The following is a 20,018-nucleotide window of genomic DNA, read 5'->3' as shown; positions in this document are numbered from 1 at the left end:
CAGTGGAAGCACCATTTTAGATGGGCTTAATGTCTGCAGGCAGTCTTTGTCAAGCATTGAACAAGTTCAAACCCAGATATTATTAATGTGAACTTTATAGTTCAGCTCATCTGGAGGTTAATTTTCTACACAAGAAAAGACACTAGTATTTTTTACTAAAGCCTAAATGTTTTGTGATGGCTACTCATCTGCTGTTTGCATTTTCTGAAAATTATAGGTGTTGGAAGATGTCTGCTGGTAGAATATTTGTTGTTTGGTCTGTTATCTCAGAAAGTTGTTCATAGAAGATAGAGAAAAACATTTGAGGCAGTTGAGTAAGAAAACGTGATACAAACGAGGAGGACTGGAAACTTTCATGTCAACAGTATTATGATTATGGCCTCACTTTCTGGATTCTTTTACTAACTCAGTAAGCGTTCCCTTGAAAGTTTCTGAATGAACACAGTTATTTGGAGTGAACTAAAATTTGTGATTTATATTTTACTTTAAAACCAGGATTGTTAAGAAACTGTTCGGAATGGAGAAGTGAGACACACTGTCACTTCTCATTGTATCCCTTACTGTTTTGTTTTTAAATATTTTGAAGTCTAGGAAGTAGTTCTTTATTTTTTGTTCTCCATTTTTTTGTTATTTTTATCTGCCAAGAATCAAACTGGTTTCAGAGTAGTATTCTTTTAGAGACAGTCTCCGAATTCTCCCCTAAAGATGAAAAAAACTTGTGGCTTTGGAACTAATGATTGTCTACATCATTAGTGCCAACAAGTAAGTGGTTGACGTAGATCTTAATGGTGAATATTGTCTTTTCAGAAACAGTCTTTTATGAAATCCTCATCTTGATTTAGCTATTACACAAAGAGAAAGCGGTATTCTTCATTCTCTTCACCTGTGAAGAAAAATACTCTACATCCTTTTTTAGGCCCCCTTGGCTTTGTTTTGTTGTTTTTTTTTTTTTTCCTTTTTTAATTCTTTTTTTTTTCCGAACTCCTAAATTGGAAAAGGAAAATTAGTATTTTGTTTCTGCTCTTTCAGCCTGTTCCAAAAAGATAAACCTCTCCAGATCTCCCTGCGCTGCCTATATATAATGATACATTCTTAATTTCCAGGCTGCTGGATTATACTTACAATAGTACTATCTTATCTTCAATAATCCTCTTTACAAGTGTTTTCATTTATCTTTATTTTAATTTTACGTATTAGTTCAAAACCTTTATAAACATCACGTTCTGGCATTTTCAGTTTTTCCTCCCACCACAGAGGAAGATACTCCCATCCTAAACCATTAAAATTTGAGTTCTGTTTTATATCCAGTTGATGTTCATTATGCTCAGGATGTTCCAAGGTTTTATTGGACCCCCATTGCGGGGGGGTAGGGAAGGTTGAAGGGGGGGAATAGAGATCTGTTTTATGTAAGGTTGATAATTTTTATTTTACTGCTTGTGTTAAAATTTGATGCCAAGAGATACTCATCTTTCCTATTTTTAATTATATCCTAGTACTTTCTGCAGAAAATAAATTAAATTCTCATTTACTTTTTAAATATACACTTCCCCCATCCAACTACAGCTTTCAACAGTTTACCAAACATCAGACTGCAGAAGCATAAGAACATCAATAAACTTCATAAATCCAAAGTTGGATGTTAGTCTAACAGTTGGTATTTTAGCAACAGTGGTTAAAAAATAATAATCATGTAAATCATATTTATGTTGAGAAACACATTGTAATAGATCATATCTGAAGACATAGTCTTTCTGGGAAAATGATAAATCTTCCAGCCATGAGAGTCTGGATTTGTCTTTGGCTAAGCAATGATTACTGGGCATTATATATAAGGTAATTCTTCAAGTGGCTTCCAAACTTTGCAGGCAGCTGAAAGACCAGAATAGTTAACAGTAAAAGCTGCAGGATTTCCATCATTGTTCCAAGAATCTGATAATTAAGAGAAAATGTCCATGCTGAATTTAGAGATGCCTTCCCTTCTCTGCCTTCCCATAGCTGAGAAGCAATGAATATAGATAGTTTAGCATACTTTATCAATATGTTGGAGGCAAAGTTTTTTTTTTTTGTTTCCATGCACCTTCTTGGGTAAGAGACCTGGGCCAACTGTGAGCACATAGAATTAAGCATCTAAACCTACTTAATGTCATCCAAATGATTGTCCTGTTTCTTCTGAAATGTGAAGAATCCAGTACTACTCTTGAAATTAAATCAGTACTACCAAATGGAAGAGATACATGCAATGTCAGGGTAGCCTTGAGACTCATCTTCTCAAAATGTCAGTAAACTTGTGGTTATGCTCTTGAGCAAGAATAAAAAACCTGTTTCAAATAGAGATAGTACAGAATGTTATTCCAGCAATCCTAGTATGTTCGTGGATCTCTGCCACGTTTTGCAAGGCTAGGAACTCTGCATGTATTTGTGAGCCGATAAAAATTATCAGAAATGTTTAGAAAAACAAAATTTAAAGTTTCATTGTTAAATTTAATCGGAATCATCTAGTATTCTGGCAAGATTTTTCTAGTTCTAAAAGACAAATTAGACTGTTCTGAGGATAGCAATGTAATCTTTATTTCACAAGGATCAGTCAAATGATCAACTGCCCATCCTCCTATTAACTGAGTAAAAAGTATTTTAAAAAGCCCAAAACAGTCATGACAAGATAGGCATTTTTAAATTACTTATGTGAATATACAATTCTGCTGAGTACTCTGTACAAAAGGACTCTTAACTGCTGTTAATGGGAGAACTGGTCTCCTTGTAACATCAATCAGCCCTGCTGATTGGAATCCAGATTTCCTTACGTCTACATTTCTGAAAAGGCTGAATTCATTTCTGGATGTTATGTTGCAGACCAAGTTATGAGCAGTTACAGTGGTTTAAATTTGGAGGGATTTTTAGTGAGATAGTATTTCCTATTTAACGTCCAACTGACTTTGCTGAGCCAAGCAACTCTGAACAAAATTCCTCAAAAATTTGAAAGCTCATGATACAGCTAATGAATTGCTTAATTATTTTCAAAATAAACTATAGGCTTTTTCCTTTAAAAATGCTTGAAAAAATATTGTGAATCTTCATCAATAATGCTAGCATTTTCCATTTGGCACCAAAGCAGGAATAATTCAGCTCCTACAGGTACTTTGTTGGGAGGAGTGGAGTTCACTCCAAAACTTGTGTGCTGGCCATGCATTTTTGGTGCAGCTATTGCACCAATCCAAGCTTCTACTGCAGCATCTGTTTTTATGGGCTGTTGAGGTCCCTGGTTGATGTCATCATTCACCAATCCTTTCCCCTAGCCCGTCCTTAATGCAGTGCATTGGCTTTTCTATTTGTGACTAGTTTAGAGTCTCCTTTCTATGAGAAGCCACAGCAGGAGTCAAATTTGGCATAAGGTAACTTGTTCCAGCCAAATTGCATTATTAAAGTACACAAAATCACTTTGAGATCTTTTCATCTGTAAGATGCTATATATGCATAACTATGTATTACTACTGGCCTACTTCCCTCTTCATTCCACTCTGTCCATCATGCTCTGTCCTCTCTCATAACAGCCTGTTCCAGATGTATGCTAGACACTGTGTTTTCCCTGCACTCTGCACTGCTGAGAAATAACATTAACTATTCTTGCCATAATGCACTGGATTTCTGTGTTAGTGAAGGAAAAGCAGTGGTTCAAGGGACAGACCACTGTTTTTCATTAAAGCTATTTTTAATACCTGTTTTAGTTTAAGAATGGCAGGCCAAGTATCTGCATTCAACCACAAATAAAACTATGTTTAAATAAGATTAAGGCTGTAAATTAGATTTCAGATCTTAAATTCTCTTGGTACATTATAAAACACAAGAGAAAAGAGATACTAAGCCAAATATTTCAAACTGGTTGAATACAGAAAGAATGTGAATTCTTCAGGAGCTTTTTCCAAAAAGGTGTACATTTTGAGCTAAAACCTTGCATTTTCACGGTGAAAATTCAAGCAAGCAGCAAAAACATGCCTTCAAAGGTCTGAATAATTATGTCACAGAACTCAAAATTGTGACTTTGAAATGTTCATTGTAACACCTTGTGGCAGCTGTAATTTTGAAATTTCATGACTTCCTTTCTCTTCGTTGGGACTTGTGTCCCCAGACTGGCTACACATGCAGAATATAATGGTCTCCAATTTTAAAAAATGCACTTAACTCAGAGAAGTTATATGCATTTTGGATCATGTTGTTCCCTGGGAAGTTCCATGCAAAGAAATAATGTTTTGTTATGGGTTTTTGTTCTCGTTAAAAATCACTTGTTGTTGTTTTTGTTTTGTTATGAAAAGGAAACACTTATAATGGAAAACATTTTTTTCATTTAAAGACCCAATTTTCCACCAGGCAGTCACAATGACATTTTTTAACCAACCCTATTGTGGTCATAATAGGCTATGAAAAGATTATATTATCACTGATTAAACAGTGTGTTGTTCCATTGTTTTGCAGTGAGATCTTATTGTTATTTAAACTTATCATTTCTACTGTCTTTAACTGAGTAAAGACCTTCCATCAAAATGAAAGGACTTCTATTGTCATCTGTTTTGATCTTAAACGTAGTTTTTGTTTGATAAGAACACATTATAAATACATAAATACCTCAAATCTTCAAGTTTTAAAGTGTTATCAGAGTCCATTTGGACATGGGCCTGTATTTGTATTACAACACTCATTTGGAAACAAAGCCAAGAGGTTTTCTTTCCCTGCTATCATGAGTTAGGGACTCTGGCCTTTTCTGGAAGAGCTGGTGTTGTTGTGCAAGCAAATAAGGTGACTGAATAGATGATTTCCTTACTTTTTCCACTCACCTCATCGAGCTTCCACTGGCATTCCTCCCCTGACTGCAGCGGTTTCATTATGCGTCTTACTCAGAGTGAAAAGAGGCTTTTGTGACCACTGAAGCCAAACTAGCCTGTCCTGTGGTCAATTGCTGTAACACCAAGTAGTTTAGTTCAAGGTGGTATGTGTGACTAGTTTGGAAATAACTGTTTCATCCCTTCTCATTTTTTCATCCTAACCTTCATTTGCACTGAGGCAGCCATATAACTACACGTAGTTGCTTCTCTTAGCATATATCTTTTATAATATTCCAGTCCACTGAGGAATGCATAAAGGATTTTGTTTTATTCTGAAGGGTGTTTCAGTGTGTACAAGACTGCTGGTGACCTGTAATGGCATTGAAATATTTCCTAGTGCACATGGCTAGATTAGGGCAAAAGACTGGTTGGTATTTGGCCTGGGAGCAGAGGAATATAAAGTTAAATTAAATCCTCTTGTGCCCCCAGGTGAGAGACACAGTTTTGACAAGAAAGTAGAAAATAGTTCAGGGTTTCAAGATGTGTTCAGTTTTAGTCATAGGTTGAGGGTCTGCAGTGTTCCCTCTTCATCACTAGGCTGAATCTTCAGGTCTGTATTGAGGCAAACTCCTACTGATACAGGAGGGAACAAGGGTTTTTCCTATCTGATATTGTCTCCTTGTCATTTTGTAAATTCACCCACAGAATCCATTAAAATAGAGACTCCTAACAGGGGCAAGGGTGTGATTAGTTGAAGGGCTTCATATCCATCACACTTTGTCATCATGTAGTTCGCTCTGCTTTCACAACAGCACTGTGCCTAGTTATTCTGGCTGAGAAAAAGCGGTTTACTTAAATAATTAGTTTGCAAGAAAGTAGGCAAGTAGCTTCTGATCCTGGTCATTTACTCTCTTGTTTCCCTAAATCTCTGACCATGTGCATAAAGTGATAATCTTGATAGACCTTACTGGCCTGAACAAGATAAAGAGAGAATCTTCGTTCTCATTGCTCTTCTGTTTGGCAGGTTAAGCCCTTCCTAGATTAAGAGCTTTATGCAGTTTCTAATCAGGTTTTAAAAAAAGCATTTTAATATCATTGTTAATGATTTTTAGTGTTTTCAAGGTGATTCAATGGGGAAACAGCAAACCAAAAACATCATTATAATGCCAGTGGTTTGAAAGGTCAGTTTTCTCCCTTTGCCTACCAACATTCTAAGGATAAAATGGTGACTTCTAATGTAGTCATACATCCTGTAGTTCATCCCTCAAATTAAACAGTTCAGTATAATAATAGCAAATTACTGTAGGAGGAGACAGTTTAGGGCATGAAGCTTTCTTTTACTCAGAGAAGTATATACAGGAATGACTCCACTGCACTTAGAAAGGCAGATAGTGAGTAGAGACGGGAATCAGTTTTGGATTTTTTTTTTAATTTGTTCATTTAGTTTTCTTTCATTTTTCTTCTAAATTTGGACACTAATATTAGGGGTCTGGTGATACTATTATTCCATATCTTGGAAACAGTGCCTACTCATTTCTCTAAGCAGCTCTTATATGGTATATCAGTCTGCTGGATCAGTGATAAAAGGATGGTCCACCCCAAACCTATTGCTATTGCATAGCTGGAATTCCTCTTGACATTAATGGATGTTCTGTCAGCACAAGGGCCCAGATAGTCCACTTCTATTGCTAGATGAAAGAGTGAACATTGGTGTTTTCTCTTTACCTTTCTGTACAAATATATTCTCTGAAGTGAGATGATGTTTTTTGGCATGTTCAAGTCAGAAATAGCTTTTTGCATGCTGGAGAAGACTTTGTTAAAGGTATTTTGATTTTTTTTTTTTTAATAAAAAACTCTTAATCTGGTAAAGAATACTGATTAGTTGCTGCCAACACTAGCATGAGTGGAGGTAACTGGATGAGACTTGTGGTGGCCTGTCTAGTTCCATATTTCTAGAGAAACGCAAGATTAACAACAGTCGATAATTGTCATCATGTTAGCACCCAGGAGCTAAACAAGAACGGAATTTTGTAGTGTTAGTTGTATGTAATTTACTCATCACATAGGATATGTAGAAAAACCTCACAAATCTGGTAGTGGTGAGATGAGGAGCCATAAACTGGTGCCTAGTTGTGCAGAGATACACTATTGCTCCTGTGCCTCTGATCCTCAGGGGATGGTGCTTAGTGTTAGCTACATGGATTTCATATAGCAACAAACATGTATGAAGGGTTTGTGATATTTCTGATTTGTTGCATCTCCTAACAGTGCTGCATATATAGTATCCTGTAACTAACAACAGTGCTAGCCTCAAAGACGTCATTGTGCAATTACTTTTTCAATTTTGTCGTCAAAATGAGCCTATGTGCCTTTCATATGGAATTTTCCCCCATTAGAATTGAGTAGGAAAGCTTGTGAGTCAGAATGTTGTCTCTAAGCTTATCTGTTTTCATATCTGCCTTTATTGGAGCCTTGTGCACTTTTTCATAGTCTTTGTTATCTGCAGCATAATAAATTTTCCTCACTGTTGGTTGCACAAAGAGAATTCACTGTTCCATTTCCAGTCCTTTATTTTTAGTCTGTTTTTTTTCTTCTGCGAGTAGCTGATCTTCACTGTGAGTTTCTCCATGTTTTACTCAGGCATCACTCTTCAGTCTCAAATGCTGCTGTTATAGGGTTTTCCTGCAACACATATTTATTATCTTTCCACTCTTCCACCTTCTCTTTTTGACTGTTACTGCCAAAGGCAAGATTGGACACCATGGAATAAAGACTGTGGATCATACTATGAATTTGTAGTCTGTATTCTGAAAATGCAGTGACTCCAAAAACAAACTGGCAGTTCTTAGGAGCAATAACCTGAACATTTTGACTGATAGAGGAGGTTCTTTGACTCCTAGAAGGAATAAGTATAGGAAGGTGTCATTGCCTATCTATGCAGGATTTCAGAGACCCCATCAGGGATGCCTTATTCAGTTATGGTATCCATACTGAAAGATACTGAATGATACCAAACAAGGGGAGAGACTAAAGCTAGTAGAGTACATGCTTAACTTTAATCCAGCGCTTTTCTCGGTTTCCACAATTAAGGCTGTGAGGTTTTATTGTTGTTGTTATTTTATTTGTTTGTTTTGTTTTAGTGGGAAGAATCATCAGTTTTTCAAATAAAGGATGCTGCAAGTGTCATAACATCAACACTGTTGGTCTGAATGACCAGCGCATACTGGCCTATATTCTGTGCCAATTTTATTTCCTTGGGATGTTACTGTGGAGACTTGAGCAGCCTACAAAGTATTGTATGCGAAAGCATCTGACGTCAGCTACTACAGAGAGACAATGTGGTTTGATTGCTTACATTGATGGCAGCTAGCCAGCAGCTCTGGGGCTCTAACCCTGGCTCTGCTTCTCAGGGACTGTGGCAGCCTGGGCAGATCAGTGCAAGCAGAAGCAAAGTTTTTAGCACAGAGCTGATTGAGATGATGTCTAGTGCAGATCAGTCAAATGCAATCAGGAGCTTTACAGACTTCTATAGTATAGGAGGTGGAAATTAATAAAAATGTTTTGCCATGACCAGTGGAAATAGAAGCACTTCTATAAAACAAAAGACACAACCTACCCCTTCCTCTCAGTTTCAGTTTTGTATCTAGCTTTCTTGTCTTTTTTTTCCCTGTTTGTTGGCTTCTATGATACTGTCATTTAAATCACAATAACTGGTTTTTCACCCTTTTGCCATGCAGCTTCTAAAGTTCCTCCCTGTCTTTCTGTAAACTCTACCTACCACTGTGGTTGGGATAAACATGTGTAGAACTCAGACAAGCAAAAAGTGCACGTCCATGACTTTGATGTTAAAGAGACTCCATGTAAAAGCTTACCTGTATTATTCTTATGTAAATGAGCCTACATATATGTGGCAAAATTTCTAGTATGTGTTGATTGTACTGTAGTTATTCTCAACAGTGACTCAAGGAAAACTCAAGGTTTGTAAATACACAGGCTTGTCCACTCTACATTTGCCTATGCTTTATTTCCAGTGATTGATGAAAATAGTACTACTAATGGCCAATTTGACTCCATTAATTATGTCAGCAGTTGATTGGTTTGTCCCAGAGTGCTTTATAACAATGGACAGATTTAATTAGCAACAGCTCCAGCTGCAGCAGCTTCATAGCCTCTTGTGAAAGTCATGCATTGTGCTTCATTTACTGTTATTTTTCAAGCCATCCATCGAGTAACCTTTAAGCTTCCCAAAGTAAAAAGAATACAAAGCATACAATACATAATATGTAGAAAGAATGACAGAACTATCCTCCCATAAGCTATAATAAAAACGTTTCCTTATTAGGTGACTGAATGCCAACATTGCCATTTCCTGTGATGCTGGTTATCTGGAAAAGTTAAATATTTAGAATCTGTTTTATTTGAACAGTTCTGCCAAAAACAGTCCTTTGGATTTTCTCTGTTTGTCATACAGAGCTCCAAAATAAACAAGGCATGAGGTAGATGTGCATGTGTATATGGGGGGAATAGCTCTGAGAGGAATGGCAGTATTTGTGGGAAACACGCTAAGAAAACATTTCAAAAAATAGCTCTTTCTGAAATCTTTTTTTTACTCTCACACACAGTGAATTGTTGAGAAGTATTTGTGCAAGGCTTTTTCCATTGAGACAGGTCACTTTTGCAGTAGGTTGAGTGTTTAAAACTAATTTTCTTAGCTTTTAAAGTAACTGTAAGACACTGTGTTGTAAAGGATTAAGGATCATTAGTCACACTTTGAAAATTCTCATTTTAGTAGTTCAAAAAACCTTAGACTTTGCCACTACATGTCTTTAAAATTGCTCTGAGTATGGTAGGGACTTGCTTTCTCTTGCTGATCCCATCTGTGTACAGTGGAATAGTTCCAGTTTGACAGGAGCAGAAATTGTGATGTGGGGTTTTCAATATGGTAAAGGGTTTTCTATCCTTCAAAAGCATAGGGGTGTTTCAAAATCACACTATATTTAGCATTATATAGACTTCAGATGGATATTTCTTTTTGAAGACAGAGATGAAAGTGGGGTGGAATTAGGATTTTTAATTCACGTTGCCCAATATGAATGTTTTTCTCCAAAGTTTGAAAGGAGAGCCAAGCCAAAGATTTGGCTTTGCTCTTGAAACCAAAGCACAAGCCATTTAACCATGGCCATATGAGAAAAAAAGAAAGGAAAAAAAAAAAAGAACAAAGCTACCTAAAACTATATTGAAAAGTTTCTGGAGGTGGAAGAAATAGTATTATATTATTCTTATTAGTTTTTATTCTTCTTTGGCACATCCCCTTTATTGCACACAAAACTTGGCCAAAATCAGTAAACATTCTCTTCTGTCAGAATCTTGTGCTTCTGCTGCTGCTAACTTCCATTGTGCTATACAAATAACATGTTTTGGATATAACTTGCTGAGAGTCAAAGCAAGACCTATACAGCAGTTAATCTAGTGTGAGCCTTTGGATTTGTGTAGGGTTGAAGCAATGCAGTTACCTTTTGTATAGAGTTTGTGTGCACTTTATTTGTTAGGTCTCAGGATGAGATAATGCATTATGGGAGAAGTGCGATTCAGAAGATGATAGCACTTTACAAAACTTGCTTCTGATTCTCTTCAATAACTTTTCATTATGCAACACAGTTCCTTTAATTAGAGACATGAGTATTCTTGTTTTCCACCTGCTTCCTGGCGTCTTTGACAAAGTGAAAAAGAGCAAGTCAGAATAAAAGTGTTTTTGATTCATCTGTCATTGACTAGCTTTTAAGGGTGCAAATATGTTTGCAACATTAGTACAATTTTAAAATGCTTGGGTTTTTTTATCAGAAAGATTTGAAAGCTATGTACCTGAGAGCCCCAGGGGTGAAATAATTCTGCTTAACCACAGAAGAGGCAGTGGGAGTGATAGTAGCATAAACGTTTGCTTTATGGCTGTCAAAGTTACATGCTCTGAAACACTGAGGAAGAAATGAGAATTTCCATTTCAACATCCTGTTTAATCTCTGTTTAGTTTCAGAGGGCCAAAATATTACCATTTGTATTGCCCATCTAGTCTGCTATAAGCTAGACAGAGGTGCATTTTATGTTTATGATTTTGTAAGCTATGCTGAGATATACAGAGAATATTTACAAAACGCAAAATAATATTCTCTTATTTTTTAATATAACTGCATAGTTCCTAATTGACCACCTTGGATCACATTGCCATAAAACATCCATAAATCATCCCAGATTCTACTAGCTTCAGTGGCAGTAGTCAGAGTTCATGTCCCTGAGGTCTGTTGTCCTTACAGTGAAATCTGAGACAATATAATGGTCAAATCCCACCACACTTTGCCACTGAACAGCCCACCACTGGTGCTGAAGTGAGACAGTTACAGAGGGAAGCTGCAGAGTACATGAGCAGCTTACAGAGGGTGCACACAAGGCAAGTCCCATGAGTGGGACTCTAGGAAGGTTTTGCATAGCTAGGGTTGTGGTCCTGTGGAGAAACTTTGACAGAGCATGGCATTACTGGCTTGCTCATGCCTTCTCAGGGTCACCTAAGCAATCAGGTGCAGGAGGAGGCAACTTCTGTACTGCATGAAACACAGAGAGTGCAGACTGTTCTGCAAACTGATGGTGCAACCCACTTCGCAAACACCATATCCACAGGAAATGGTGCAATGGAACAAATTCATGAATTACGGAACAGCTACATGATTAAACAAACAAACAAACAAACAAAAGGATTAAAAAGATTGCTTCTTTCTTATGTTAATCCTGTTTACGTTGTAACATTGAGTAAGTCTATGACCAGGGTAAGCCTTTGTGATGGGGCTGGAAATGAGCTGATACTTAGAAAATAGAGCATAGATGGAACGTGGCCATCTCAGGCTGGAGTTAGGCAATAAGGCTGGAAAACACTGCTCAGTGCCAACAGAATTAGCAGTGTAGACCAATGGCAGGAAAGTGACATAAACTGCAGCCAGCTATGCCACTGAAAACCTCTGAAATTAAAACTGCTTAGGTATCTAAGGTCTAGTAATCAAAGACAAATCCAGGCAGTAATATAAGTGTCTCAGTTTCCCAAACGATGAACAGAAGCAACTCCTGTTTCATTAAGTGGAAGTGGTTGGCTGATAAACATTCCTGAAAACTGAATTTAAGCACCCCTTTGCACATTTTGTGTTGTAATTTTTAATAGAGCTATTCAAACAAGTGCTTACCCTCAGCTCACCTGGCAAAGACTTTTGTTTTCACAGCTCAATGGAAAAAGTGAACCAGCTTTGTTTTCACTTCAAGTATTCCTTAAAAATTGAGAGATTTTTCCACTGGCAGATGACTAACACTTACTGGTCATTATACTCATAAAGCAAGAATGGTAGCTTTACGCAACTTTGTTTAATGAACAAGCCTTCAGATTGCTATAGCAAACTGGCCAGCTAGCCACTGTGTTTGGGAAACATCAACAATTTTCATTTGCTGTAATTTTGGGTGGTGGATTTTTTGTTTGATTTTGCAGTTTGAAAGCTTTGGTGCTGCTTTGCTTTGGAAGTGTGATGCAGTCACACTGAGCAATAATAGGAAGTGATGTTTCTTTTCTGTGTCTGAACTTAGAGGAAAACCAGGTTTCACCCCACTTGGCAAACGCCGCATTCAGTTATATATATTCTTGCAGGGTGGTGCACTTTTTTGCACTGTGTCTTCTCTTATGTCTTCTCCAAATCATCAAAGTCAAGCAGGAGCACATGGAGATAGTAATCCATCTTCTGTATAGCTTTGTATTTCAGTGAATATCCTCAATTCATTGAGCAAAAGGGACTGAGGGAACTTACCTCCTTAGAAAGCCCAAGGATTTTTCACTCTTCTTGTGAAACCTGATGTTGCATGATTGATCGCTGACTTAAGAGGTTTCTTTGATTTATATTAAAGTTGCTCTCTAGAATCCAGTGTGGAGTGTAGGTTATAAACAATTCTTTGTTCAAATCTATCTAAAGAGATTCACTTTACACACATATGCTATCATTCTCATACTGCTGTTAAAGATTCAACCAAAATGTTCTACTCTTGGTTCTCTGCTCTCACATTTCATAGATGTTTGGCTAAGAATATTCAGGATATGCATTTTGGCTCTAATGCAAAATGCATCTTTGAAAGATTTATAATCTAGTATATATTGACTTCATGTTTCTTTGTCATTTATCTTCAGGAGGATTAAATGCTATCACTTAAACGTTTAGAGCCAGATTTTGTCGTACTTGTAGATGAAGACTAACTTCTCTGTAAGTTTTCACCTAGTCACTGATCTCACACCACTAATTTATTTAAAGTAAATAAGAATGCTAAAATTTAGAGTTAAATATTGTTTGAAAACAGATAGCTAGTTTGTTCCCTTATAATTTATATAGCGCAGCAGGAAAACACAGTGAAGGAGAAAAAATGTATAAATGAATAATTAAAATAAGCAATTTCAATGAGCTATAATTCTTTTACAGGAAAAAAAATTTGAATACTTACAAAATACTTCTCATCTCTTTAACCAAGAAGTTGTACTAAAATTTAAAACAAATATAACAGGAATTTCAGGAATGAAAACCAAAACCAGCAGGTTTTTGTGACAAAACAGTTCTTTTTCTCTTACAGTATTGTAGTTATGGCCTTTCTCACAGTGTTCACAGCATTTCAAGTTTTAAGAAAAACAAAGAATGATAGGGGTGTGTGTAAAATGGAGGTGTATGTTAAAAATTCCAGTGGGCCTACGTGTTTAGAACTTTGATTAAAGCGCAAGTCATCATATTTTCATCTGAGAGCTTTGTTTTCTGAGCATCTGAGAGCTTTGTTTTCTGGCTAGAGCCAGAATTTGTGAAATCTTGAGTTGACATAGTGTCACCTGACTACTCAAACCTAGGGTAAAAGGGGAGATAAACCAGGTGCTTTCAAGTAGATTGGAGTCACTGTGACTTTATTCTTTCTAGGTAAAGTTAAGTGGAAGCTGGTGCTTTCTGTGCTCTGGCTTTTTGTTTCTATGATCTCAGTGAACTTCCAGCTGATCCTCCTTATGTATTGCAGTGTCTTTGTGTATGAAGCCACATAAATAAATGAGAGAGAGCATCTGTTGGTGATTTATCTTGCTTTGTTCAGTGGAGTGAAGTACATAAATTAATATACAGGGCTTTGTTGAAGCCATCAGCTTTTTGTTTGGCTACAATAATCGACTGAAACTCCAAAAGTGCAAAATAGTGATCAGCTGTAAATTGAGAGTAGTATTCAAATACACACAAGGGGCCTGAAATATTTGGTTCCCACAAGTTTTTGCAAACAAGAATAAGCATGAGTAGGAATGTTGCCAGCTTTTATCAGGCCTTGGGAACCCTCATGCTGATGAGTATCTGAACCTAATTTAAATCCAAACATGTTCCATCAGATAATTTAGTTTTACGATTTGGTTGCCATTTGGTGTTGGGATTAAATCTGAGCGTATGTTATATTACCTGTTACTTCCAATCAGTCCTTGATCTATGAACAAATATTGGGCTTACCTGGAAACATACATACATGGGAACATATTCAGCTGAGACCTGATGTATTTTCCACTGAATTTACCAGGTCACAGAAATGTTTCCCATTTGATTTAGTTTTTATGAGTAATCTCTATAAGAAGCTAGAAGCTTGAGCATGTTCTTGCTTTCATTTGTATCACTGAATTACACTTAATTTTTGTTAGATATGAGTTTACTTGAAAATTAGGAGAGGATAAGCAGACAAATTCTCATTGCAACAGTGCTTTTGAAGAATGATTACTGTGAGATGTTCACAATATGGCCAAAAAGGATGAGAAAATCATATATATATAAAGGGTATGAAGCTGGCATCTTAAACCCGCTTATAACACTTCATCGATAGTAAGTTAACTTACTTCCTTGGATGCTGTGTTCATAGTGGAACCAGATGTCAGGGATTATGAGTGACTAAATTGGCTGGCTACAGGTAAAGAACCTGTTAGTTTGTCCTGCGGTTGCATATTTGCTGGAGGTAGGAATAACAAAGCCCTTGCTGTTATGGACTGTTTTGTTTTTCAGATCTGCATCCAGTCAATGTAAATTCTTCTTCATGGAGAAAGAAGCTTGAATAGAAATTATACCACTTCCTATTGACTTTCTAAAGTGAATGTTTTATTCAGATGTGGAAGTATAATTTGATGTAGTGTAAGTGGAAATCCATTCAGTGAAACTTGAAGACCGTAAAAATGATTTGAAAATATAAAAACACATTGTAATCAGTTTCCTCTGTGCCTGTTAACTTCACTAGTTCAGGAAGGGTTTATCCTAAGCAAAAGAATCAAATTCTTATTCCCATGGGATGTGAATTGGTTTGAGGGGGTGCATGGTGTCAATTGGAGGATTATTCAGACATACTAATTATTATGATTTTGAAGTAAACTTGTACAGGAGTTGTAAAAATCAATATTTGAAGTGTTCTAAAAATGCACCTAAATTAGGCTAAATTAAGTAGGATGGCCTGATGATTTTGATAACATTTTGATTAGTAGAAACTGTCATAGAAGGTAAATCTCTGTATGCTGGAACTTGAACATGGATGTGTTTTGTCTGAACATCCTCTCATAGTCATGGAAGAACTGCCATAGTAACTGCCTCTAATATTACGCTGTGCTCCTCTAGAGAATGTGTATCATTTTTCAGAGTATTTTAGTTCACAGGTTTCTTGTTACTCCCTTTCTGTAGGAGATATTGAGCTTTGAGGTCTAATAAAAGACCCCTTAAACCTGGAAACCAGGCTGTCTAAATTGTCCTTTCATGGCCCATTACATTAATGGGAAAAGGAGGCAGAAAGAATCAACTGAAAATAGAACTTTTCAGAATAAATTCTGTTTGTCATATACACACTGTGGGGATAAGGAAATTGAAATTAAATGTTTATGTAGTGGCAGGAAATGTTAAAGTAGCAAGCAAATGTCATTGTAATTTTCTGCAGATTTGGCAGCTTGTTTCCTCAGAATGCACTGCAGAAAAGCATTTAAGCAAAAAAAAAAAAAATATATATATATATATATAATTTATAATCATGAAAATTCCACATGCTGTGAGAAGCTGTGATATGACACAGCACAAAAACTGCCAGAATTTCTGAAAAAGGGGCTAAAACATCTCCTGTTACCAGACTAACGTGATTATTATATCTTACATAATATGGTGCTTGGTGTTTTACATATGCTACAGACAAAAGCACAGGTATGCTTGATGATTACTTTCCTAGAAAAGTTCCTTTTTCTCCACTCTAGGATATCACTTAGTAAACAACACTTTGAATAACCCATCAGAGATTAACAAGTGTATTCTATCCTAAATAACAATTCACAGCGTCATATCCCATGTCAGTTGAGGAATTTTCTGTTCATGAAATTAACAAGATTCTTTAAAACACAGATGTTTATTTTGAGGAAGGATTGGTCGCTAGCAACAAGAAATGGCTCAAGATTTTATACAAAACACATTAAACTTCTCTATATACTTTGTCATTAGCTGGAGTATTTTTCCAATTGACAGAAGATGAAGCATTTCTTCTGGTTATTTGTAGTGGACTATGATGGCATCTTGAACTAGAACAGGAAAAGTATATTTAGCAACAAACATTTAAAGGGAAAAAGGAAAGAAGTTAAATATCAGCATGACATACGTTCTCTTTAAAGCATATTTTACAACTCATTCTTTGCAGTGAACAATAGTTTAACCACGTCTTCAAAAAAAAAAAACCAACTTTTACAGAGCTCTTGTTTTAAAACTATGTAAAATATTCCTATTTTCTTACATCACTGAAAGTTGTGTGTTAAATGACTGATACTTATGAGTCTGCAATAAAATATAGCTTTAGGTAGAAACTGTAGAAAGGTTTATCAACCTGCAACAAAGAATGCCAGTGCTTTCCTGCTTCTGGGAGGAAGGTTTTTGCAGTAACATACTGCACAGTAAGTTGATGTTTTAATGACTTCGGTATTTATTTTATTTTTCTATACTAAAGCATGTATCTTTTTTTTTTCCATACTGTTTTATGAACTTCTGGCATCCATCTGTTTCAGTTCCAGATCACAGTTGTTGTCAGATTGTTTGGACAAACTGTCAAGCATTTTCTAAGTTAATGACATTTATCACTGGTTCTCCTGGGAAATTAATGTTTGTTGACCATGACTCTTCTGACATCACTGAGACAATTATTTGCAACAGTATAGTAGCTCTGTGATAAGAGCTCTTAGATATCACAAGGCTACAACTGAATCTTTCCAGTGCTCCTTTTGTAAATAATTTAAAGAAAAGTTTGAAAGGAAATGAATGGTTCCTTAGAGAGGAAATTACATGGAGGACTAAGGTTCTGTTCTGGAAAAAGTAAGCAGGATTATATGTAAATACAGTTTTACACATCTTTATGTAAAAATATTGCTCTGGTAGTGAAAACAAATGGGGAAATAGTAATGACGGCACATATGGTCACGTGAAGTATGTACAGAAGTAATGAATCTGAGGAAATTACTCGCTTGAGCAGTAACAACATTGCCTGATAGTGACCAGAAGATAATTTTCTCTGCCTTTGTATAAGGCGGAGAAAAAACAAACTATTATGCACTTTTGGTGAATGAAATGAAAAAAAAAAACAAAACAACATTCAGCAAATTTGCCATTTGGCACATACAAAATTGACAGGTATGATTTCCATCACACTAATTTATATTTCCAGTTTGCTTAAAATAATCTGTGTTTCATCTGGTTCATTTTATCTGACAAATAATTTAGGATTAATGATAAGTTCCTCTTCTTTGTATCATTTCCCATCTGCAGCGTAGGGATATGGAACTAAAGGTTCTAAGGGGGAGTGTTTCCTGGAAATACCATAACTTCTTTTCTGTATGTTTTTTATGGTCTTGAATGCCTGTGCTGGTGCTGCGGTTCATCACTAAAGTTCTCTAAGGGACTTTTCCCTTAGGTTTGGTCTGAATCCTGACTTTATTTTTCAGAGGCTCCTGCCATTAAGGACATTTCCTTTTTAAATCTCAAAACCTTTTGGTTACTGTCACTGGCTGTCCTGTTACCTATCTCCCTTCCACCAGTCCTCTGACTGTCTCTTCTAAAGCAATCAACCACTTTCACAACCCTCCTTTGAAACCTCTCCACTATTACTGTGTCTCTCTACCTTTGAGACTTAGAACCAGACATAACTGAGGAAAAAACAAAACAAAACAAAACAGAAAAGGGACAAATTTCTAGCTTGGGCAGTACCTTGTTGAAAACTTTGCTTTGGGAACTCAGTCAGGACTATAACACTTGCTACTACGTCAACACAATAAATGTTTGTCCCAGTGGCTCATGACTCCAGTGGTTTTTGAATCATCAGTGAGTAGAAAGCAGAGCTGCTCATAAATGGTGATACAGGGTAGGCTCACAGTCTGTATCTGCATCTACACTGGGAATTTTCCATCACACTTCTCTCTGATTTCTATTACATTTTGCCTATCTGGATGACCTGCCTGTGTAGTCTCTAAATTTTCTAAACAAATCTGAGATCATGAAAATGTATTGCTCCTCTGGGCTAGCAAGAGATTATAATACCTGCACATCTGCCAGATTCTGTTGCTAGTTACAAGGATGTAAAACAAGAGGTCACAGTAGACAATAGGATGATTCCAAGGTTTGTCAGTAGGAATGAGAAAAGAATTTAGTGGAGTTCACAGAGGATGAATGATTTCCTCCCTCTCACTGCAGCTGTTTCACCCTGTTTGCTCCATTTTGCTTGACTGTATACAAATTGAAGTACGAAGCTAAAAGTGATGTGCTTTCCAGGATTGTCATGTTTTTAAGTCAATAATCATTATAATCCAGATTTACTGAGGAAAAGATTTATTTTGGCTGTTTTAAGAGATGTTGGTGATGGTTTTCTAATTTGAAAAACCATAGTTATTTCTGTGAATGCTTTAACATGTAAATAATTAACTGTTTGCCTTTTTTAAAGGAGCTATTCTCTCTTCTCTATACTACTTCCTTAATTAATTTATTATGTAAACACTGGTGTTTTGAGAACTGTTGAATCTCTGATTATGTTTGTGAGTAGACCAAGAGGAAACCGTGCAAATGTTATCAATTTGTCCAGCTGTCCTACTATATGAAACAAGTGAATTATTAATAAATCAATTAATAAATAAATAAATCAGTGCCTTAAAATGAAATTAACAAGTGGTGTGCTTGATTTTTAAACTTTTTACATATATTGAAATGAAATACAATGATGTAGAAATCACACTATTGTGTAGATGCTTAATGATTGGCTTCCCGTCTTCTTTTCCACTGCACCAGAAGTCTTACTGACTTTGTTCATGTACAAGATGCTGGACATTGTAAATTTATGCAGTTTTTCTTACAATTTACAGAGTTTTTTGAACCAGCTGGGTAAGACTAAATGAGATTAGACTGCAGCTGAAACTCAGTACAAATACACCAGAAAATCCAGTCAATATTCAGCTTGTTCTTCTATGGATTGAACAGTGAAAAAATCAAGAAGCAGAACTTGATGGAGATTCAAAAAATCATTTGTTGCTAGTCTTTGAATGACTTGAGAGAAGAGCAAAAATTATCCACGGATATGTTTTCTGGCAACATTAAAAAAACTTCTCTTTAACTGAAGAGATTCTCTTATTGACTGAAATTCCAGCAACTTGAGATTTTCCTATTATTAATGTGTGTGTTTGCAGAGTTGTTATTGTTACCAACATTCTAATTTTGCAAGTAATTGATTCTTGTTCACTGGAGTAATTTGGGAATTAAACCAAAGCTTTTCTGTTAGCTAACTAAATTTCACACGATAGGAGACCGCTTTTAAAAATCCTGGAGAAAGAAACTGTGTGAGTAAATAGTCTATCATCTCATTTATTACCTCCTAAAGAGTCACATATACCAGCTTAGCAGTGATCAAAATTTATCAAAACAAGTGTTTTACTGAATGGTGTGAAATGACTAGCACTCTTAGCTTGAGGAGTTTCTGCTCTTTGTCCCCTGGTTCAGTTTCATGTAGAGGCCAGTAATATGTAGACATATAAGATTTTCCCACTTTCAGAAGGATCTGAAATATACTGTTAGGACAGAGATAAAAATGTAGTACTTTTTTTGGGGGGGTGTTGGGTCTCCAGAGCAAATTATTCATCAGCAA

The 20,018-nt window shown here is 36.2% G+C and overlaps 1 protein-coding gene across 7 annotated transcripts in view; it reads left to right on the top strand.

Annotated features, from left to right (window-relative positions):
- Positions 1 to 20,018, top strand: part of SMOC2 (SPARC related modular calcium binding 2) — a 134,531-nt gene that overhangs the window by 71,722 nt on the left and 42,791 nt on the right. The gene's annotated exons all lie outside the window — the stretch shown is intronic.

This window comes from Phasianus colchicus, chromosome 2 (assembly GCF_987193195.1).
Source record: "Phasianus colchicus chromosome 2, bPhaCol1.hap1.1, whole genome shotgun sequence".
NCBI lineage: Eukaryota > Metazoa > Chordata > Aves > Galliformes > Phasianidae > Phasianus > Phasianus colchicus.
The sequence above is the reverse complement of the archived record's forward strand: the minus strand, read 5'-3'. Positions and strand labels throughout refer to the sequence as shown.